We start from the raw sequence: 18,239 nt of genomic DNA, 5'->3' as shown, positions 1-18,239 counted from the left end.
CAATCAGAACTGGAGCCAAGGACAGAGACTCTTGTGACATTATCCTGACTGCCTTGTCCGAGAATTACTTCGAGCAGATAGTTAGAGAACCAACTCGTGAAGCTAACGTTTTAGACCTCATAGCAACAAATAGACCGGAACTTTTCGACTCCGTGAATGTAGAAGAGGGTATCAGTGATCATAAGTCAGTGGTTGCATCAATGAGTACAAGTGTAATAAGAAATGCCAAGAAAGGAAGGAAAATATATTTGCTTAACAAGAGTGATAGGGCACAAATCGCAGAATATCTGAGTGACCACCATCAAACGTTCATTTCTGAGGAAGAGGATGTGGAACAAAAATGGAAAAAATTCAGAAACATCGTCCAGTACGCCTTAGATAAGTTCGTACCGACTAAGGTCCAAAGCGAGGGGAAAGATCCACCGTGGTATAACAATCATGTACGAAAGGTACTACGGAAACAAAGAAAGCTTCATCATAGGTTTAAGAGTAGTCGAATCATAGCTGATAAGGAAAAGCTGAACGAAGCGAAAAAGAGCGTAAAGAGAGCAATGAGAGAAGCATTCAACGAATTCGAACATAAAACATTGGCAAACAATCTAAACAAGAACCCTAAAAGGTTTTGGTCATATGTAAAATCGGTAAGCGGATCTAAATCCCCTATTCAGTCACTCGTTGACCACGATGGCACCGAAACAGAGGACGACCGAAGAAAGGCAGAAATACTGAATTCAGTGTTCCGAAACTGTTTCACTGCGGAAAATCGTAACACGGTCCCTGACTTCAGCCGTCGCACGGACGCCAAAATGGAAAATATTGAAATAAACGATATCGGAATTGAAAAACAACTGCTATCACTTAGTAGCGGAAAAGCATCCGGACCAGACGAGATACCCTTAAGATTCTACAGTGATTATGCTAAAGAACTTGCCCCCTTTCTATCAGCAATTTATCGTAGATCGCTGGAAGAACGTAAAGTACCTAGCGACTGGAAGAAAGCGCAGGTCGTTCCCATTTTCAAGAAGGGTCATAAATCAGATGCGAATAATTATAGGCCTATTTCGCTTACGTCAATCTGTTGTAGAATAATGGAACATGTTTTGTGTTCTCGTATTATGACGTTCTTAGATAATACAAATCTCCTTCATCATAACCAACATGGATTCCGCAAACAGAGATCATGTGAAACTCAGCTCGCCCTATTTGCCCAAGAAATTCACAGTGCCGTAGACACTGGCGAGCAGATTGATGCCGTATTCCTGGACTTCAGGAAGGCATTTGATACGGTTCCGCACTTACGTTTAGTGAAAAAAATACGAGCTTACGGAATATCGGACCAGGTTTGTGATTGGATTCAGGATTTCCTAGAAGAAAGAACACAACATGTCATTCTTAACGGTTCAAAATCTGCAGATGTAGAGGTAATTTCGGGAGTACCGCAAGGAAGCGTGATAGGACCTTTATTGTTTACAATATACATAAATGACTTAGTTGACAACATCGGTAGCTCCGTGAGGCTATTTGCAGATGACACGGTTGTCTACAAGAAAGTAGCAACATCAGAAGACTCGTACGTACTCCAGGAAGACCTGCAGAGGATTAATGCATGGTGCGACAGCTGGCAGCTTTCCCTAAACGTAGATAAATGTAATATAATGCGCATACATAGGAGCAGAAATCCATTCCAGTACGATTATGCCATAGGTGGTAAATCATTGGAAGCGGTAACGACCGTAAAATACTTAGGAGTTACTATCCGGAGCGATCTGAAGTGGAATGATCACATAAAACAAATAGTGGGAAAAGCAGGCGCCAGGTTGAGATTCATAGGAAGAATTCTAAGAAAATGTGACTCATCGACGAAAGAAGTAGCTTACAAAACGCTTGTTCGTCCGATTCTTGAGTATTGCTCATCAGTATGGGACCCTTACCAGGTTGGATTAATAGAAGAGATAGACATGATCCAGCGAAAAGCAGCGCGATTCGTCATGGGGACATTTAGTCAGCGCGAGAGCGTTACGGAGATGCTGAACAAGCTCCAGTGGCGGACACTTCAAGAAAGGCGTTACGCAATACGGAGAGGTTTATTATCGAAATTACGAGAGAGCACATTCCGGGAAGAGATGGGCAACATATTACTACCGCCCACATATATCTCGCGTAATGATCACAACGAAAAGATCCGAGAAATTAGAGCAAATACGGAGACTTACAAGCAGCCGTTCTTCCCACGCACAATTCGTGAATGGAACAGGGAAGGGGGGATCAGATAGTGGTACAATAAGTACCCTCCGCCACACACCGTAAGGTGGCTCGCGGAGTATAGATGTAGATGTAGATGTAGATGGAAGATGACAGTTTTTTTCCACGCTTAGTATTTAGTGACGAGGCAACATTCCAGCACAATGGAAGGGTGAACCGTCATAATGTCAGGACATGGGATACGGAACAACCACATGAAGTTGTACAGCATGAGAGGGACTTTCCAAAATTTAATATGTTCTGTGCAGTTTGACACGAAAAGGTGTATGGTCCATTTTTCTTTGCCGAGAACAATGTTACAGGAAGCTCCTATCTTGATATGGTTCAAATTGTTCAAATGGCTCTGAACACTTTGGGACTTAACATCTGAGGTCATCAGTCCCTTAGAACTCAGAACTACTTAAACCTAACTAACCTAAGAACATCATACACATCCATGACCGAGGCAGGATTCGAATCTGCGTCCGTAGTGGTCGCGCGGTTCCAGACTGAGGTGGCTAGAACAGCTCGGCCACTCCGGCCGGCTATCTTGATATGCTTGAGACCTTTCTTTTCCCAGAGTTGAAGACTGATTCGAACGACTTCATTTGGCAACAGGAGGGGGCACCGCCACACTGCCATCTGGAAGTGCGGGATTTTTAAATCAAAGGATTACTGAACAATGGATCGGTCGCACTGGTCCAAACGATTCAGCCTTGCATTACTTACTTCCAAGGTCACCGGGCCTCACTGTATGCGATTATATCTTGTGGAGATTTATAAAAGACTCTGTTTATGTGCCTCCGTTACCAACAACAATGAATGAAGTGAGACATCGCATAACACCAACTGTGGAAGCTGTAACTCAAGACGTGCTCGCCGCAGTGAGAGAACAATTTGAATACCGCATTGCAATATGCTGTGCATCTGAAGGGAGTGGGGGGGGGGGGGGGGCACATTGAACAACTATGAAAAGGTATGAAGAAAGCTTTTTGAATTTCCCGTTCATCAAAAAACAAAATTCATTGTATACGTTTATTAGTTTCAGAAATATAGACTAGCCAAGTCAGGTGATTCTTTTTCATACACCGTGTGTACTGTGTATGGTCACGCTTGTTCAAGGAGTCCACAGACGAGCGAAGAAGAGGTTAGTTTCACAAAAGCGAGGTCTCTATGTAGAATTTCGCTGCCGGTATCTTTTGTTTTTCATTCCCACGTAATTCTAACAATAGATGTGAGTGGTACCCCATGAAATTGTCTTATGACCAACAACCGTTTATGAATGCAAACCAACTGTGTTTTGCTGTACACACAGTGAAGAAAACCATGCACGTGCAAAAAATCGGCGTTCAATACGTGTGCTGTATGCCGCAATAATTATTGCTTTCCCTGTTTCTGTGATTAGTACCATTCTGATTCTTGCAGTGATCCTTAGGTTACACATTAGACTTGACGTAAATGTAGGTCGATAATATAAATGAAAGTTCTTGTTTTTTATTTCCAATCTCCTTACGAAAATAATAATTCAGTCATTAAATACTGATAATCCGTACAGCCATAAGAAATCTGTTGTTAGAATAATGTGAGAATGAAGAAAAAAATAAGAAATGGTAGTGAGATTCGATCTACAGACCTCGCTTTTATGAACCAGAGCGCTTATTCGCTCGGCTGTGGACTCGTCGACCATACAAAGAATGCCTAAAATTTTCAAAGTCTATTTTCTCGAAAGCGATTCAGAGTACGTCTTCCTGTTTCCATGGAGTCCCAGTCGTGCACTACACAATATATCAATATGAAAGAAATCGGAAATGGGAATTTCGCAGGGTCCCCGTGTTAGTAACAGCAAGCACATCCGTGATGGCACCTTATTTTACAGATTTTTGCGGTTAAAAGCACAACATTTTCTGACTTGTCGGACTGCGTCATTTAATTCTTCTGTCTGAATCTAAATCCTGCCAAGCAATTTAAAGTGTATGGCAGAGAGTACCGTAAACTGAGGTTACTCGGATCCAAAAGCCGAACATTTTTGTATATTTAGTACCAAATAATAGTCTAAAAACAGCAATTTCGTTGATATCCTAAATTATTTTATATTTGTGATATTTTTCTAATTCGTTAGGTCTGTTTCAGACCAAATTTTAATTTTTGTATGTGTGTAATAAATTGCTGAAAATTGCGTTTAAGTGACTCCTGGGTTTCTGGAACTTGGACCCAACCAAAATTTTCCATGTAAAATGCAGTTTAAAGCTGCACCAGGTGCAAGTAGGACGTGAGCCCTACAAATAACGACATTTACGAGTATTTTGGTTTGAAGAATGTTCGTTTAATTTGATATTATGTTTGAAAATATTCTAAAAGTACATAATAAACAGAGTTTCGTTGAAAGAAACATATTAGCACTCTTTTACCCTGTTGTATGTAGTCCTGATAATAAATTATAGTGCACGGTAAAATTTGTTTATGTTACCACTGAAAACTAACCTCTTCCAATTAAAGTGGATGGGGTAATTGGCTCAAATGGCTCTGAGCGCTATGGGACTTAACATCTGTGGTCATCAGTCCCCTAGAACTTAGAACTACTTGAACCTAACTAACCTAAGGACATCACACACATCCATGCCCGAGGCAGGATTCGAACCTGCGACCGTAGCGGTCACGCGGTTCCAGACTGAAGCGCCTAGAAGCGCACGGCCACACAGGCCGGTGGATGGGTTAGTTTTTTTAACGTCACATCACTTGTTGAACAAAATGTCCTTTTCTGAATTTCTGAAGGCCATTTCCAGGCTTTTCTGGTCGGTGTGAAGCTTTCAACAATGGCACTGTTGTCGCACGTGGACATTACATGACCTGAAAACAATGCTTTATTCTAAGCGATAAGAAGAAAATGCAGTTCTTGTAAGGAAACTTTTAGTGTTTCTTCATCTTCTTCATTTCGTTGTCTGGGAGATTACTAAGAGGTGGTGGATAAGAGGCCGGAAATTTCAGATGAATTGGGAAATGCTCATTTGTTGGCTTACAAATTTCGTCTTCAGAAAAAAGTAGGTCGCTTTCTCCGAAATCCTTAACATGTAAGCATCCTCGTCCTCCGATGTTGACTCACCAACATCTTTCAGGTTATTTGGCAACTTAGTCTCCATCTCGTCTGCCGGCCAGAGTGACCGAGCGGTTCTAGGCGCTACAGTCTGGAACCGCGCGACCGCTACGGTCGCAGGTTCGAATCCTGCTTCGGGCGTGGATGTGTGTGATGTCCTTAGGTTAGTTATGTTTAAGTAGTTCTAAGTTCTAGGGGACTGATGACCTGAGCAGTTAACTCCCATAGTGCTCAGAGCCATTTGAACCATTTGAACCATCTCGTCTAATGGAGTTTTTAGTAACATGGGGAAATGATCGTTAACGCTGATTTCTTTCCAGCTTCAGGCTATTTCCATTTGGTTAAAACATCTCTCTATTTAGCTGCCAAGGACAAAGTAATCTATATCGAGGGGCTGTACCAAACGTGAGGTGTTCGGCGTCAGGCACACAAATTGTATATGGTGCTCTTCATACAGCTTAACAACATTGAAGCTGAGATGGTATGATAAATTATCTCCAATTAAAATCTTAGTGCCTTCTTGTTTCCTGAGCACAGACAGAAGGTGCGCGATACATCAATAGTAAGATATTGCACGGTCAATCCAACCATGCTTACTTCAATTGTACCTAGCATCCACTGATCCGTTTTCTGTTCACACTGTCCTAAGACGTTCCGCTTTATATATTACGTATGCGCGAGAAATGATCCTGCAGCACTGTCACCAAACATGACAGTCTCATTATTATCCTCTCTGTATATTTCCAGCTTCTTTCTGCCTTCTTCCGACCAGGATCGTCAGAAATGCTGGTTTCATCGTAATTGTAAAAGATGTCTGGTGGAGCCGGCCGGAGTGGCCGTGCGGTTCTGGGCGCTGCAGTCTGGAGCCGAGCGACCGCTACCGTCGCAGGTTCGAATCCTGCCTCGGGCATGGATGTGTGTGATGTCCTTAGGTTAGTTAGGTTTAATTAGTTCTAAGTTCTAGGCGACTGATGACCTCAGAAGTTAAGTCGCATAGTGTTCAGAACCATTTGAACCATTTTTTTTATGTCTGGTGGAACATCTTTAGTCAAAACACTTAGGTTTTCAGCATACTCGGTAATTACTTATTCATCGATGGCAGCACGTGCTCTTTAAGTTGTTTTTAAATCTGATACATAACAGGGGAAACGTCTTCAAAGCCCGCATCTCGTGGTCGTGCGGTAGCGTTCTCGCTTCCCGCGCCCGGGTTCCCGAGTTTGGTTCCCGTGATGGCTGGGTGTTGTGTACTGTCCTTAGGTTAGTTAGGTTTAAGTAGTTCTAAGTTCTAGGGGATTTATGACCACAGCAGTTGAGTCCCATAGTGCTCAGAGCCATTTGATCCATTTGAACGTCTTCAAACACAGTCTTACCCACTCAGTGCCAGGGAGGTTATTCCTGAAACATTTCACTGTTCTTCCATGGTTTCCAAAGTTCTACTTGACAATAAACTGAAATTCAACTTCATCCACGGGAAACCCGAAATCACAAATTTCATCTATGTGGCTGGCAAAGGCCAGCTCCTCTTCAGTAGTGAACATGGTCAGATGCCCAGGCATATTCAAACGGTTATTCTTCAGTTCCCTTTTTACCGTAGGCTACTTATCTGGAAATATGCAGAGGCAAATCTCTCAGACATTTCTCCAGACCTTACAGTAGTTAAACATTCTTGCAATTTTTCAGTTGTGAAATCCGCATACGTGTTGCTCCCAGGGGATCTTTTGTAATGTAGAGTCATTTTTGGCTCGAGATTTGCAAATAAATACACACAAACAGTGTACAAATCATTTATTGAAATAAATTGACGAAAATGAATGGTACACATTTTTTGCAGTGAAATTTGGAAGTGTGTAATTGAAATACAGGGCTATGGGGCTAATTCAACCCACTTCTGGGCTGGGTCCAAGTAATCCCATTTTTAGAATATAAGCACACATTCACCAAATATACGGAAGCGCCAAAGAAACAGGTCTAAGCATGCGTATTCAAATACAGAGATATATAAACAGGCAGAATACGGCGCTGCGGTCGGCAACGCGTATATAAAACATTAAATCTCCAACATCGCTGCGGCCGGAAAAAGATCCTGGAAGACGACGACTGAAGAGAATCTTTCAACGTGAAAGAAGTGCAAGCCTTCCGCAAATTTCTACAAATTTCAATGTTGGGCCATCAACAAGTGTCAGCGTGCGAACCATTCAAAGAAACATCATCCATATGGGCTTTCGGAGCCGAAGGTCCACTCGTGTACCCTTGATGACTGCACTACGCAAAGCTTTACGCCTCGCCTGGGTCCGTCAACACAGACATTGGACAGATGATTGCAAACTTGGTCGGACGAGTCTCGTTTCAAATTGTATCGAGCGGGTAGACGTGTACGGGTATGGAGACAGTCTCATGAATTCATGGACCCTGCGTGTCAGCAGGGGACTGTTCAAGCTGTTGGAGGCTCTATAATGGTGTAGGGAATGTGCAGTTGGAGAGATATGGGACTTCTGATACGTCTAGATACGACTCTGACAGGTAGCAGGTACGTAGGCATCATGTCCTATCACCATCTGCATCCATTCACCTCTATTGTCCATTCAGACGGACTTGGGCACTTCCAGCAGGACAATGCGACAGCCCACACGTCTAGAACATTTCCTGTTACACTTTTGTGAGTTTAAACACTTCTGATGGCCACAAAACTTGCCAGCAATGAACACTGTTGAGCAGATCTGACATGCCTTGCAACAGGCTGTTCAGAAGAGGTCTGCAACCCCTCGTACTCTTACGTATTTATGAACAGCGCTGCAGGATTCATGGTCTCAATTTCGTCAAGCACTACTTCAGGCATTAGTCGAGTCCATGCCACGTCGCGTTTAGGCACATCAGCGTGCTCGCCGGGACGCTGCACGATATTAGATATACCAGTTTCTTTGGTTCTTCAGTGTTTATCAATTTTACTGGGTGTTCGTTTTCAATGTAATTCGAACAGTTGCTATTTTGTTATGGAATGTATATGATACGTAAATTTTCTTTACCTCGCATCCAACTGAAGTGTGGAGAGTAGTGGAAGTTTTCCGGCAGCGACAATCCTAGGTTTGACTACACAACAGTACGACGTCAGCTGTGAGAACGCGCCAAAAACAGAGACACCGCGGAGTGCGTTGTGCGCTAGCTGGTGCTACTACATGGTGAGGAAATGATTAATCGGATGTATACGTGCTTTACAGCAGATCCTGGATTGATTTAAAATATTTTTTGGTGTTGGGTCCAAATTACACTCCAGGACTCAAGTTATATCAGTTTACGGTACTTTTTATTGTAACAACTGTCTCTCGATATACAGACACAGCGTTGAAAGAATAATTGTTGCTGCTGATTAATCAGTTGTTTTCTTCACGGCTTCTATGGCAATTATGCGTAGTGGACGGCAGAATATTTGCAGCTTTCATACACAAAGTGCGGTCTTTTGAATTTTATAAAAAGGTTTTCGCGTTGCTTACTGTGTCCTTCTTCGAGTGTTTGCCAGATAAGATTCTTCAGCTCTGTCGCCCGACAAAAAAGCCTTTCCATTTTGTGTACACACTATCACAGGACGAGGGCAATATTCTCGTATCATTGTGTTCCAAGTAGCGTATTTCAGAAATAAACTGCACTTTAATTAGACACCGCCAGATAATGCAGTACACTGAAGATTTATTGTTGCAACAGTACATATTCAATGCATGAAATAATTACATTTAAACATCAATAGAAGAAGCGATTGTGAGGTACCAGGTGTCGACCCACGCTGAAACACCCATATTAGTAAGTGGTGTAGCATCCGCGGGCAGCAATATAGGCGCTGACTCCGGTATCCCGTCGATCGTACAGATGACGAATACTGACCAGGGATACGTTATTCCATGCCTGCTTGACCTGGTCACGTAGCTCTGTAAGAGCTGTTGGTTGACGAGTCGCACTAGCCACTTCTCGTCCCGTCATATCCCATACGTGCTCGATTGAAGACAAGGTGGGAGACCGTACTGGATGGGATTTTGCTGTACGCCTTGCAGAGTACGTTGAGTTTCACGGGCAGAGTGTGGGTAAGCGTCATCCTGTTGAAAAAACACATCACCTTCCTTTTGCAAGAACGGCAAAATAACTGGTCTAACAGAACCCTGCACGTATCGAGCTCTGGTTGGCGTCCCCTGCAGAAATATCAAAGGTGAACGAGAGTTGTATAGCTGCCCAGACCATAAGGTCTATCGTGCGGCCAGGGCGCCTTGGGCAAATGAACTCTACGAGACAGCGCTCACCAGGTCCACGTCGCACGCGCAATCGACCATCATCACTTGTGTGCAGGCAGAATCTGATTTCATCGCTGAAGACCATGGAGCGCTGTTCCAACTTCCAAGTGATCCTCGGACGGCACCAGTTGAACCGTGCAAGTCGATGCGATGTCCTGTGTGGAAGACCGACCAGAGTGTGCGTGCCGTGGTTCAACTGCTAATAACCAGTTCGCAACAGTTCGTGTTGACATGTCTGGGCTCACAATCCCTCTTATACGTGCTGTGGTAGCTGTACGATCTGCCACTGCTAGTCTTACGATACGACGATCCCGGCGGGCGTCTGTGCTCCGAGACAAGACGGTTAGTACCTTTATTGAAAAATTTTTGCGGTAGCCTACGGAACCATGACTACTCCCGGACATGCACTCCTTCATTGTACACAAATCGACGGCCCTGAATGTCTTTCTTCACGGCACCAAAAATGTGGAAATCGAATGGGAGCGAATTCAGGACTACATGTAGGATGTGTAACGGTTTCCCAGCGCCAATTATGAATCGCATTTGGGCCCATATGTTGCCAAGGCCTTTTTCGAATACGCAGCAAACGCTTCTCTGGAAAGCCATTAGCATGCTGTGCATGTTTTCAAGGAACTACTCAAGGGCTTCGACGTCATGTACCAGCCATAAACCTGCTGTCAATGTAAATGGAGCCAAATTTAACGTACGTTCCTCGAAACGTTCTGTAAAGTTGTTGGCCATTGCTGGAGACAATGGAGAACCCGCAATCGTTCCGACCGTCATTTCACAAAATTTTCCCCAGAACCGCTAGGCCACAGCGTCCGGTTGAAATGACTCTCCTTTGAATTTAAATGAATGCGAAATTAACACGAGGAAATAATTTTTGGTGGTGATTCTCCCTCGTGGTGGCTAGTCGTGGTCGACTGGAATTTTGATGCCAGTTTTCCAACTTCGTGCCACTGTTATGTTCGGTTTTTCCCAAAACTCTGGATACTGTGCTGGTCGAATGGAGTCCCACAATGAAGCCCCTTTCAAACTCTGTCAGTTACATGTAACGCTGTCCCACATGAGTACACGGCATCTCCATGTCCTTCACTATTGTCACGCCACATCTGACGCTGTCCACGCCCCTTACATACCCACCAGCCCTGGTAACAACACTAAACAGCAACGCTATATATACCTGCCACGAAGAATACTATAATCGTTTAATTACTCTCCGATGATGTGTAGACATGTACACAATAAGTGTAACTTTGTGTCTGGGTCTGTGTCGTCCGAATGGATAAACTGGAACACCTTGGCGTTAATAAATTCTTGTACGGTTTATCTTCAACCTGAATTGAACCAGAGTTGATGAATGTTGTAAGGAACCTCCATTTTCATTCTCCACGATTACAAATGGTATTCTAAATTCAATTGTTAAGCACTCCATCTGCAGGCCACAAGTGGCCCATCGGGACCATCCAACCGCCGTGTCATCCTCAGCCGGCCGCGGTGGTCTAGTGGTTCAGGCGCTCAATCCGGAACCGCGGGACTGCAACGGTCGCAGGTTCGAATCCTGCCTTGGGCATGGATGTGTGTGATGTCCTTAGGTTAGTTAGGTTTAAGTAGTTCTAAGTTCTAGGGGACTGATGACCACAGATGTTAAGTCCCATAGTGCTCAGAGCCATTTGAACCATTTTTTTGTCATCCTCAGTTCAGGATGCGGATAGGAGGGGCGTGTGGTCAGCACACCGCTCTCCCGGTCGTTATGATGATTTTCTTTGACCGGAGCCGCTACTATTCGGTCGACTAGCCCCTCCATTGGCTTCACGAGGCTGAGCGCACTCCGAAAAACAGCAACAGCGCATGGCGGCTGGATGGTCACCCATCCAAGTGCCGGCCACGCCCAACAGCGCTTAACTTCGGTGATCTCACGGGAACCGGTGTATCCACTGCGGCAAGGCCGTTGCCAAATTCAATTGTTGCCGTATTTATATTGAAAATTGTACAGTGAAGATTTCCCAAAACTTCAACCTCATATAAAGTACTTGGAAAGTGAAACATGTGATAATGGGCAATCGGCGATTAATAATGTGAGAAATAGCTGACGCAATGGACCTACAAAAAGAAGGAAAATATTTTCGAGTATTTACTACACAGGACTTTGTTAACACTGTCAATGCTATCACTAATACGAATGAAACTTCCTGGCAGATTAAAACTGTGTGCCCGACCGAGACTCGAACTCGGGACCTTTGCCTTTCGCGGGCAAGTGCTCTACCACTTTTTTTTTTTTTTTTTCTTATTTTTTTTTTTTTTAGGGCCTCCCTTCTCCCCTCACAGCCCTTCCAAACGCTCACCTTGCTTTGCCTTCTTCGGCTAACCTCTTTGCTTTTGTCGTTTTTATTATTATTATCATTGTTATGATGAGTCCATCCTTCTACCAACTTTTTTTTTTTACTTTTTTTTTATTGTATGTACTTTTTTTATGTTTCTGATGCCAAGTCCTCATTTTTCTTACTTTTTGCGAGTGCTCGGCCACTTTTTCTTGTTTTGTATTTTTTTTGTTTTATTTTATTTTTTTATTTTATTTTATTTTTTTTTATTTTTTTTTTATTTTTTTATTTATTTATTTATTTTTTTTTTTTTTTAATTTCGGCTTCTTAATTTTTTTTTTTCTGTAAGCTGGATGTCTAAATTACCTTAGCTAACAGAAATGAGAAATAACTGTTTCTTCTTAATAATAATTAAAGGTAATGAATCTTCCTCTTGCTAATGGAAAGATAAGTATATTAAAATAAACTGATACGTGAAGTCTCTCATCTTCATAAGGAAAACATAAAATCTTGCAACCCCTTGAAGAACGTTATTTTAGAACTTAAAACTTATCCGTGTATGGCATAAAAAAAAAAAAAAAAAAAAAAAAAAAAAAAAAAAAAAAAACATTTGATGTCTAATTTCTTCATGAGGATATAGTCCTGTGCGTCTTGCCACGGACTTGATTTCTTTTCTGCTGTGTCTCGTGAAAGGATCGAAGACATTCCGGTTCCAGGTATCTGTAATCGTGCAAGGCTGACATCTCTGAATTCCGTACCAATCTTAATTTGTCTATTGTTCTCTGTTTAATTTTATTCCATGATTCTATTTAGGAAGCATGCGTAATTTTTTTTGTAGTCTTTTGTCCGCATGAGATGATGGTGCTGAGTCGTTAGATACACCCAGTAATCTTCTTTGCTTTTATTTTCTGCCTTCAAGATATAGTGCACAGTGTGCCCTTTTAGCCAGTTAACAGCATTTCTTTTCGTATCAGGGTATGGCACTGCGTCTGGAGTCAGAAAATCTGCGGCGGTGAAAACGGTTGGAGATGTTCTGTTAACGGTCGCTAATTTCTGCTTAACTATATGCCATATGTCTCTTACTCTTTCACACACGAATCGGTGTTCTTCAGTGTCAAGAAGGTTACATGACGCGCACAAGGGCGAATTTGTGAGATGTATAGCGTGCAATTTGGAATTAGTTGAAATTTTCCTGTTGACTGCATTATACCAAGTTGCTTTCACCTTAGAGGGTAAGTTCCGATCGTCGATATTTTTCCAAATTGCAGACCAGTCGTTGTTGGGGTATTTTCTTTCAATAATATTTCCGTCCTTAGCTTCCATCAAATATGTATAGATGTCCTTTACTCTCTTCAACTGCTGTTCTGAGAGCCTCGAGGAGATATAACTGTACTCAACGAGAAAAGTTTTCAGGTGACAAAGACCAGCTGGTATATGCTTCACATCTATAGGCGGCTGCATGCTTGTTGGAGCAATTTCATTCAGCAAGTGGGCCGTTAAGCTGTCGGGCATCTGTTTCCATTGCTTGCACATTCGACACACATATAACGCTCGTGACCTGTAACTGACATCAACAAGGTTTAAACCTCCTTTCCTTGTTGGGAGTGTTAGTGTATTGAACTTCACTTTGAAAATGTTGCCTTGGCATACAAAGCTTCCTATCGCGGATAAAATTCTTCTGGCTGTTTCTAATGGCATCGGAAAAGCTTGGACAACATAGTTAAGTTTGGATGTTATATACACATTTACTAGTTTGATTTTCTGTATCTCGTCCAGTTGCCTCATACTGTTTCCTTGTACAGATGCTCGTATGCTTGCAAGTAGTTTTTTATAATTGACGGCAATTGTGTGTTGGATGTTGCTCCTAAATTCAATACCCAAACATTTCAATGTGGATACTTCCGTCAATTGTCCCCGATTTTGCATGGATATTCCTCTGCCTAGGTTCATGATGCCTGACTTCCTTTTATTTAGTTTGGCGCCAGAAGCAAGTTCATATGTGTGTACAATCTGAAGAGCTTTCGCCACTTCATCTTCATTTATAACCAGGACGCCCACATCATCTGCGTAGGCGTTGCACACTATTTTCTTGCCGTGTATATGGAGTCCTTGCAGGTGATGCGTGAGTGTCGCGAGGAGAGGTTCTATTGCTATTGCGAAAAGCGCCATTGACATTGGGCAACCTTGACGTACGGATCCAGTCAATTCCATCTCTCTACTTAGTTGTCCGTTTATCATTATTCGTGCTACACTGTTTTTCAGAATTTGTTGAATAATCCTCACGAATCGTGGTGGGAATCCCATTACTTCCATGATACCAAGAAGATACTTATGATCGACCCTATCAAACGCCTTCTCGAAGTCTAATGACACTAAAGCACATTGTATTCGGCATACATTTGCGGTTGATATTATATCCCTATATTCGCATATATTCTGATAAATGTTTCTGTCTTTGCCTACACATGTTTGGTACGTGCCAGTTACAGAGTTAATAACCATTTTTATTCTTCTTGCTAATACGCGGGCCATAATTTTGTAATCACTGTTGAGTAATGTTACTGGGCGAAGGTTTTCAATCGCTTTGCTAAGTGAGTTTTTAGGAATTAGAACTATGATCCCTTCAGGAAATTCTTTGGGAGCGGCAACAGTGCCACTCATGATTTCGTTGTACATACATAGCAACTTGCTTTTCATTCGTGGCCAGAACACTTGGTAGAATTCCACGGGGATACCGTCAGGTCCTGGAGACTTATTTTTAGGACTCTGTGCTATTGCGTCTTTCAATTCGTCCTCTTCTATTTCGGCCATAAGATTTTCTACTTGCTCTGTACTAATTCGTCCTGATACGTTTCTAACAAGATCACGCCGCGCCTCGTCGACGGTAGGTTTGGTGGACATCATATCTGAGATATATTTATGAACAGCGTTTTGAATTTCATGCTGTTTTGTGTGCCTGGTCCCATCAGGTAACTTAACTTCTGTCAGTATTTTTCTGTTTCCTCTCTTATTCTCACGCATTACATGGTACATAGCCGTTTCTTCCCCTTCTACAATGTTGTGTAGTCTCGCTCTGACTTTAAAACCTTCTGACTGTCGCCGCTTCAGCGCCAAAAGTTTTGCTTTGACTTTCTGAATCCGGCTAAAGTTCTCCATTAATCGTGTGTCCAAGGTGTACAGGTCTCTAAGGCAGCTAAAATAAAATTCAGTCGTCTTTTTAATCCAGAAACTTTTCTGTCGCGAGTAATCCATCAGCATTCTTCTTATTTTAGGCTTCGCACATTGTAACCACCAAGCTATGGCAGAACTGTATCGCGGGAATCGTTTCTCGCATTCTTGCCACACATTAGTAAATGCTACGCGACATTCCTCATCTTGGAGATGTGTAATGTTGAGTTTCCATATGCCCCTCGCTCGGTAAGTCTCTTGTTTTTCCAAATTTACTGTGGTGATGTACGCGGCATGGTCAGAAAACATAGTGGGCCAGACCTCAGACTGGAGTACATGGTTCTTAAGGTTGGACGACACGTAAATTCTGTCTAGCCTGCTTGCTGAGTGACTGTTAAAATATGTGAAACCGGCCTGTGCGCCATGGGTATGTTCCCAGGTATCGGTTAACTGCATTTGGTGGACTATTCTTTCCAGTTCTACGGACTTGTTGAAATTCGGTGTCTGGTCTTTCGGGCTAAGTACAGAATTAAAATCGCCGGCTAGGATTATATAATCTTGACGTGTACCGAAGAGATGAACGATTTCCCTTCTAAAAAAATCCGCTCTAGCACGCCTGTTATTGTTGCCTGACGGTGCATAAACGTTGATGATGCGGGCATTGTTAACAGTCACTGCAACCCCTCTGCTGTTTTCAAGTTTTGCTATTTGTGTGACACGGATGCCTTCTTTCGTGAGAATTGCGGTTCCCAGCTCTGCACCGTAACCGGGGTTTATTGTGGCGTTGTATCCACGTATCTTCTCTAATTTAATATCTGTTACTTCCTGTAACAGTAGTATATCAACGTCAGCAGCGTATAGAAAGTCTTGCAGATGTTGTAAATGCAGGGAGGAGCGTATCTTATTAATGTTCAACGTAGCGATTTTGTAGGCTTGCGCTGCGTTCATATTGTCCTATTCATTACCGAAGTCAGTATTCGTCATACGAAGTGCTGTCGGAGGAAAATCCTTTTTCACATGTATGTTCCGGCAATGATGTATTCATCGCCTTCAGTTGATCTCTTGGGGCAGAAGTCTGTTCCGTTCCTCCAGTTTCGTTCAATTCTTCATCTTGATGCATTTCATCCGATTCATTAGCCCAGGTTTTGTGTTGATTAGTTTTCGATGTCTCTTTTTCTGCATTTCTAGTATCAGGGAAAACCTTGTCTGCATCGAAATTTACTATCAGCTTCAACCTCTCGTTTGACGACTGCTCCGTTGACATGGGGCATGGTGTATTTGATTTGGCTTGCAAGGGGTCAGGTGCCTGCATACTCAGAACCGGATTACGATGTTGTTCTTCATGCAGTTTGTTGCTAATCTGCTTTGCTTTTTCCCGCAAAGGGGGTGCCAGTTGTTCAGCTCCCTTATGAGCTAGTCTCCTCTGTTTATGTTTCCTTGGAGGACTGACTCTTGGGGAGGTTTCATCGTTTTCCATTACATCTTGGGTTTCTTGCGCTCGGTCTTGTTCTCTGGCAAGTGGTGGGTTGATTTCCTTGTGGTTTTCTGGAGACTGCTCATTCTGAAGGACTATAACCGGTTCAGGAGTTTGTTCTATTTGAACAGAGATATTTTGTTCTTTTTCTTGACTCTTTGGCTGTGTTGTCCCCGTCGAGTCGCTAACTTCCATTATCACTTCATTGTCGCGAGCTGCATCATCCTGGGTAGCGTCCCGAGTAGCGTCAGGAGCGTCACGCGTATGGAGTTGTCCAGCGGCTGCCGCTGCGTAAGTTAAAGGCAACGTTGACATGGCCGGGGGTCTCACTGCTTCGCCCGCAGGTAGCTGGGCCACTCGGCGTTGTATACACTGCGAGCGGACATGGCCTGTGCCGCCGCAAGACGCGCAGGTTCTTGGCTGCCCATCATATATTACTATAGCTCGATAACCACAAACATTTATATACGAGGGTATGTGCTTGTGTAAATCCACTCGCAGTTGCCTGATACCATTCAAGACGGGGAACTTGTGAGCAGCAGACCACTTTTCTGCAAAATTGCTAATTATTCTCCCATAAGGAGCTATCACGTAATTGATCTGCTCAGCGGTGATTTCAAATGGTAGCTCAAAGATACGGACAGTTCTTAATCCAAAGCCAGCATGCGTAACACGAACTTCACTAACATTGCCATCGTGATGTTTGAACTTAAATGTTCCGCCACTAGATTCAACAATTTTGTCACACAATTCCGTGTTTTTAAGCTTGACATACACAATACTACTCACAATTGAAAGGTGAATACCTATAATATCCTCAAACGAAATTTTCACAACTTCTTCTAGCCACGTCTCAATTTCGAACGAATTCGGTCTCTGCCCTTTCTGGTCAAAAACAAATTTCAATGTGTCTCTCCTATTAGGCTGATCCATCTCTCCTTCTAATATGAATCCATCAAGAGTCTCAAATAACGCAGTAACTACTGCAACAGGCGCTTGACTTACCGAGCGGAGCGCAGCAGACCGCAGCGCACAGCACACGCCGGAGGTCCGCACACCACGGCCGCCAAAAGCCGACTGCGCCACTGAGCTACCGAAGCACGACTCACGCCCGGTACTCACAGCTTTACTTCTGCCAGTACTGCCATTCTGGAAACATCCCCCAGGCTGTGGCTAAGCCATGTCTCCGCAATATCCTTTCTTTCAGGAGTGCTAGTTCTGCAAGGTTCGCAGGAGAGCTTCTGTAATGTTTGGAAGGTAGGAGACGAGGTACTGGCAGAAGTAAAGCTGTGAGTACCGGGCGTGAGTCGTGCTTCGGTAGCTCAGTGGTAGAACACTTGCCCGCGAAAGGCAAAGGTCCCGAGTTCGAGTCTCGGTCGGGTATACAGTTTTAATCTGCAAGGAAGTTTCATACCAGCGCACACTCCGCTGCAGAGTGAAAATCTCATTCTGGCTTTCTACTAATACGAATGTTTCGGAGAAGAATGTAATTGGTTTTGCGCACCATATTGTGATTGTGAAAGAGCTGCACGTTCGCTTCACAAAAGAAATCGTGTATGGAAGACGGTAACATGCAATAAAGAAGGTGGATTTCATCCGTCGCTAAGACTATCGAAAAACTAGTCCTCCTACTGATTAGTGTTCGAAGAAAAAAAAAAAAAAGATTTGTA

At 43.2% G+C, this 18,239-nt stretch overlaps 1 pseudogene; it reads right to left on the bottom strand.

Annotated features, from left to right (window-relative positions):
* Positions 1-11,445: 11,445 nt before the first annotated feature.
* On the bottom strand, positions 11,446-11,562 carry LOC124556482 (annotated as a pseudogene).
* Positions 11,563-18,239: the final 6,677 nt, after the last annotated feature.

The sequence above is a fragment of the Schistocerca americana genome, chromosome 1, assembly GCF_021461395.2.
Source record: "Schistocerca americana isolate TAMUIC-IGC-003095 chromosome 1, iqSchAmer2.1, whole genome shotgun sequence".
NCBI lineage: Eukaryota > Metazoa > Arthropoda > Insecta > Orthoptera > Acrididae > Schistocerca > Schistocerca americana.
This window is presented reverse-complemented; position numbering and strand designations above follow the sequence as displayed.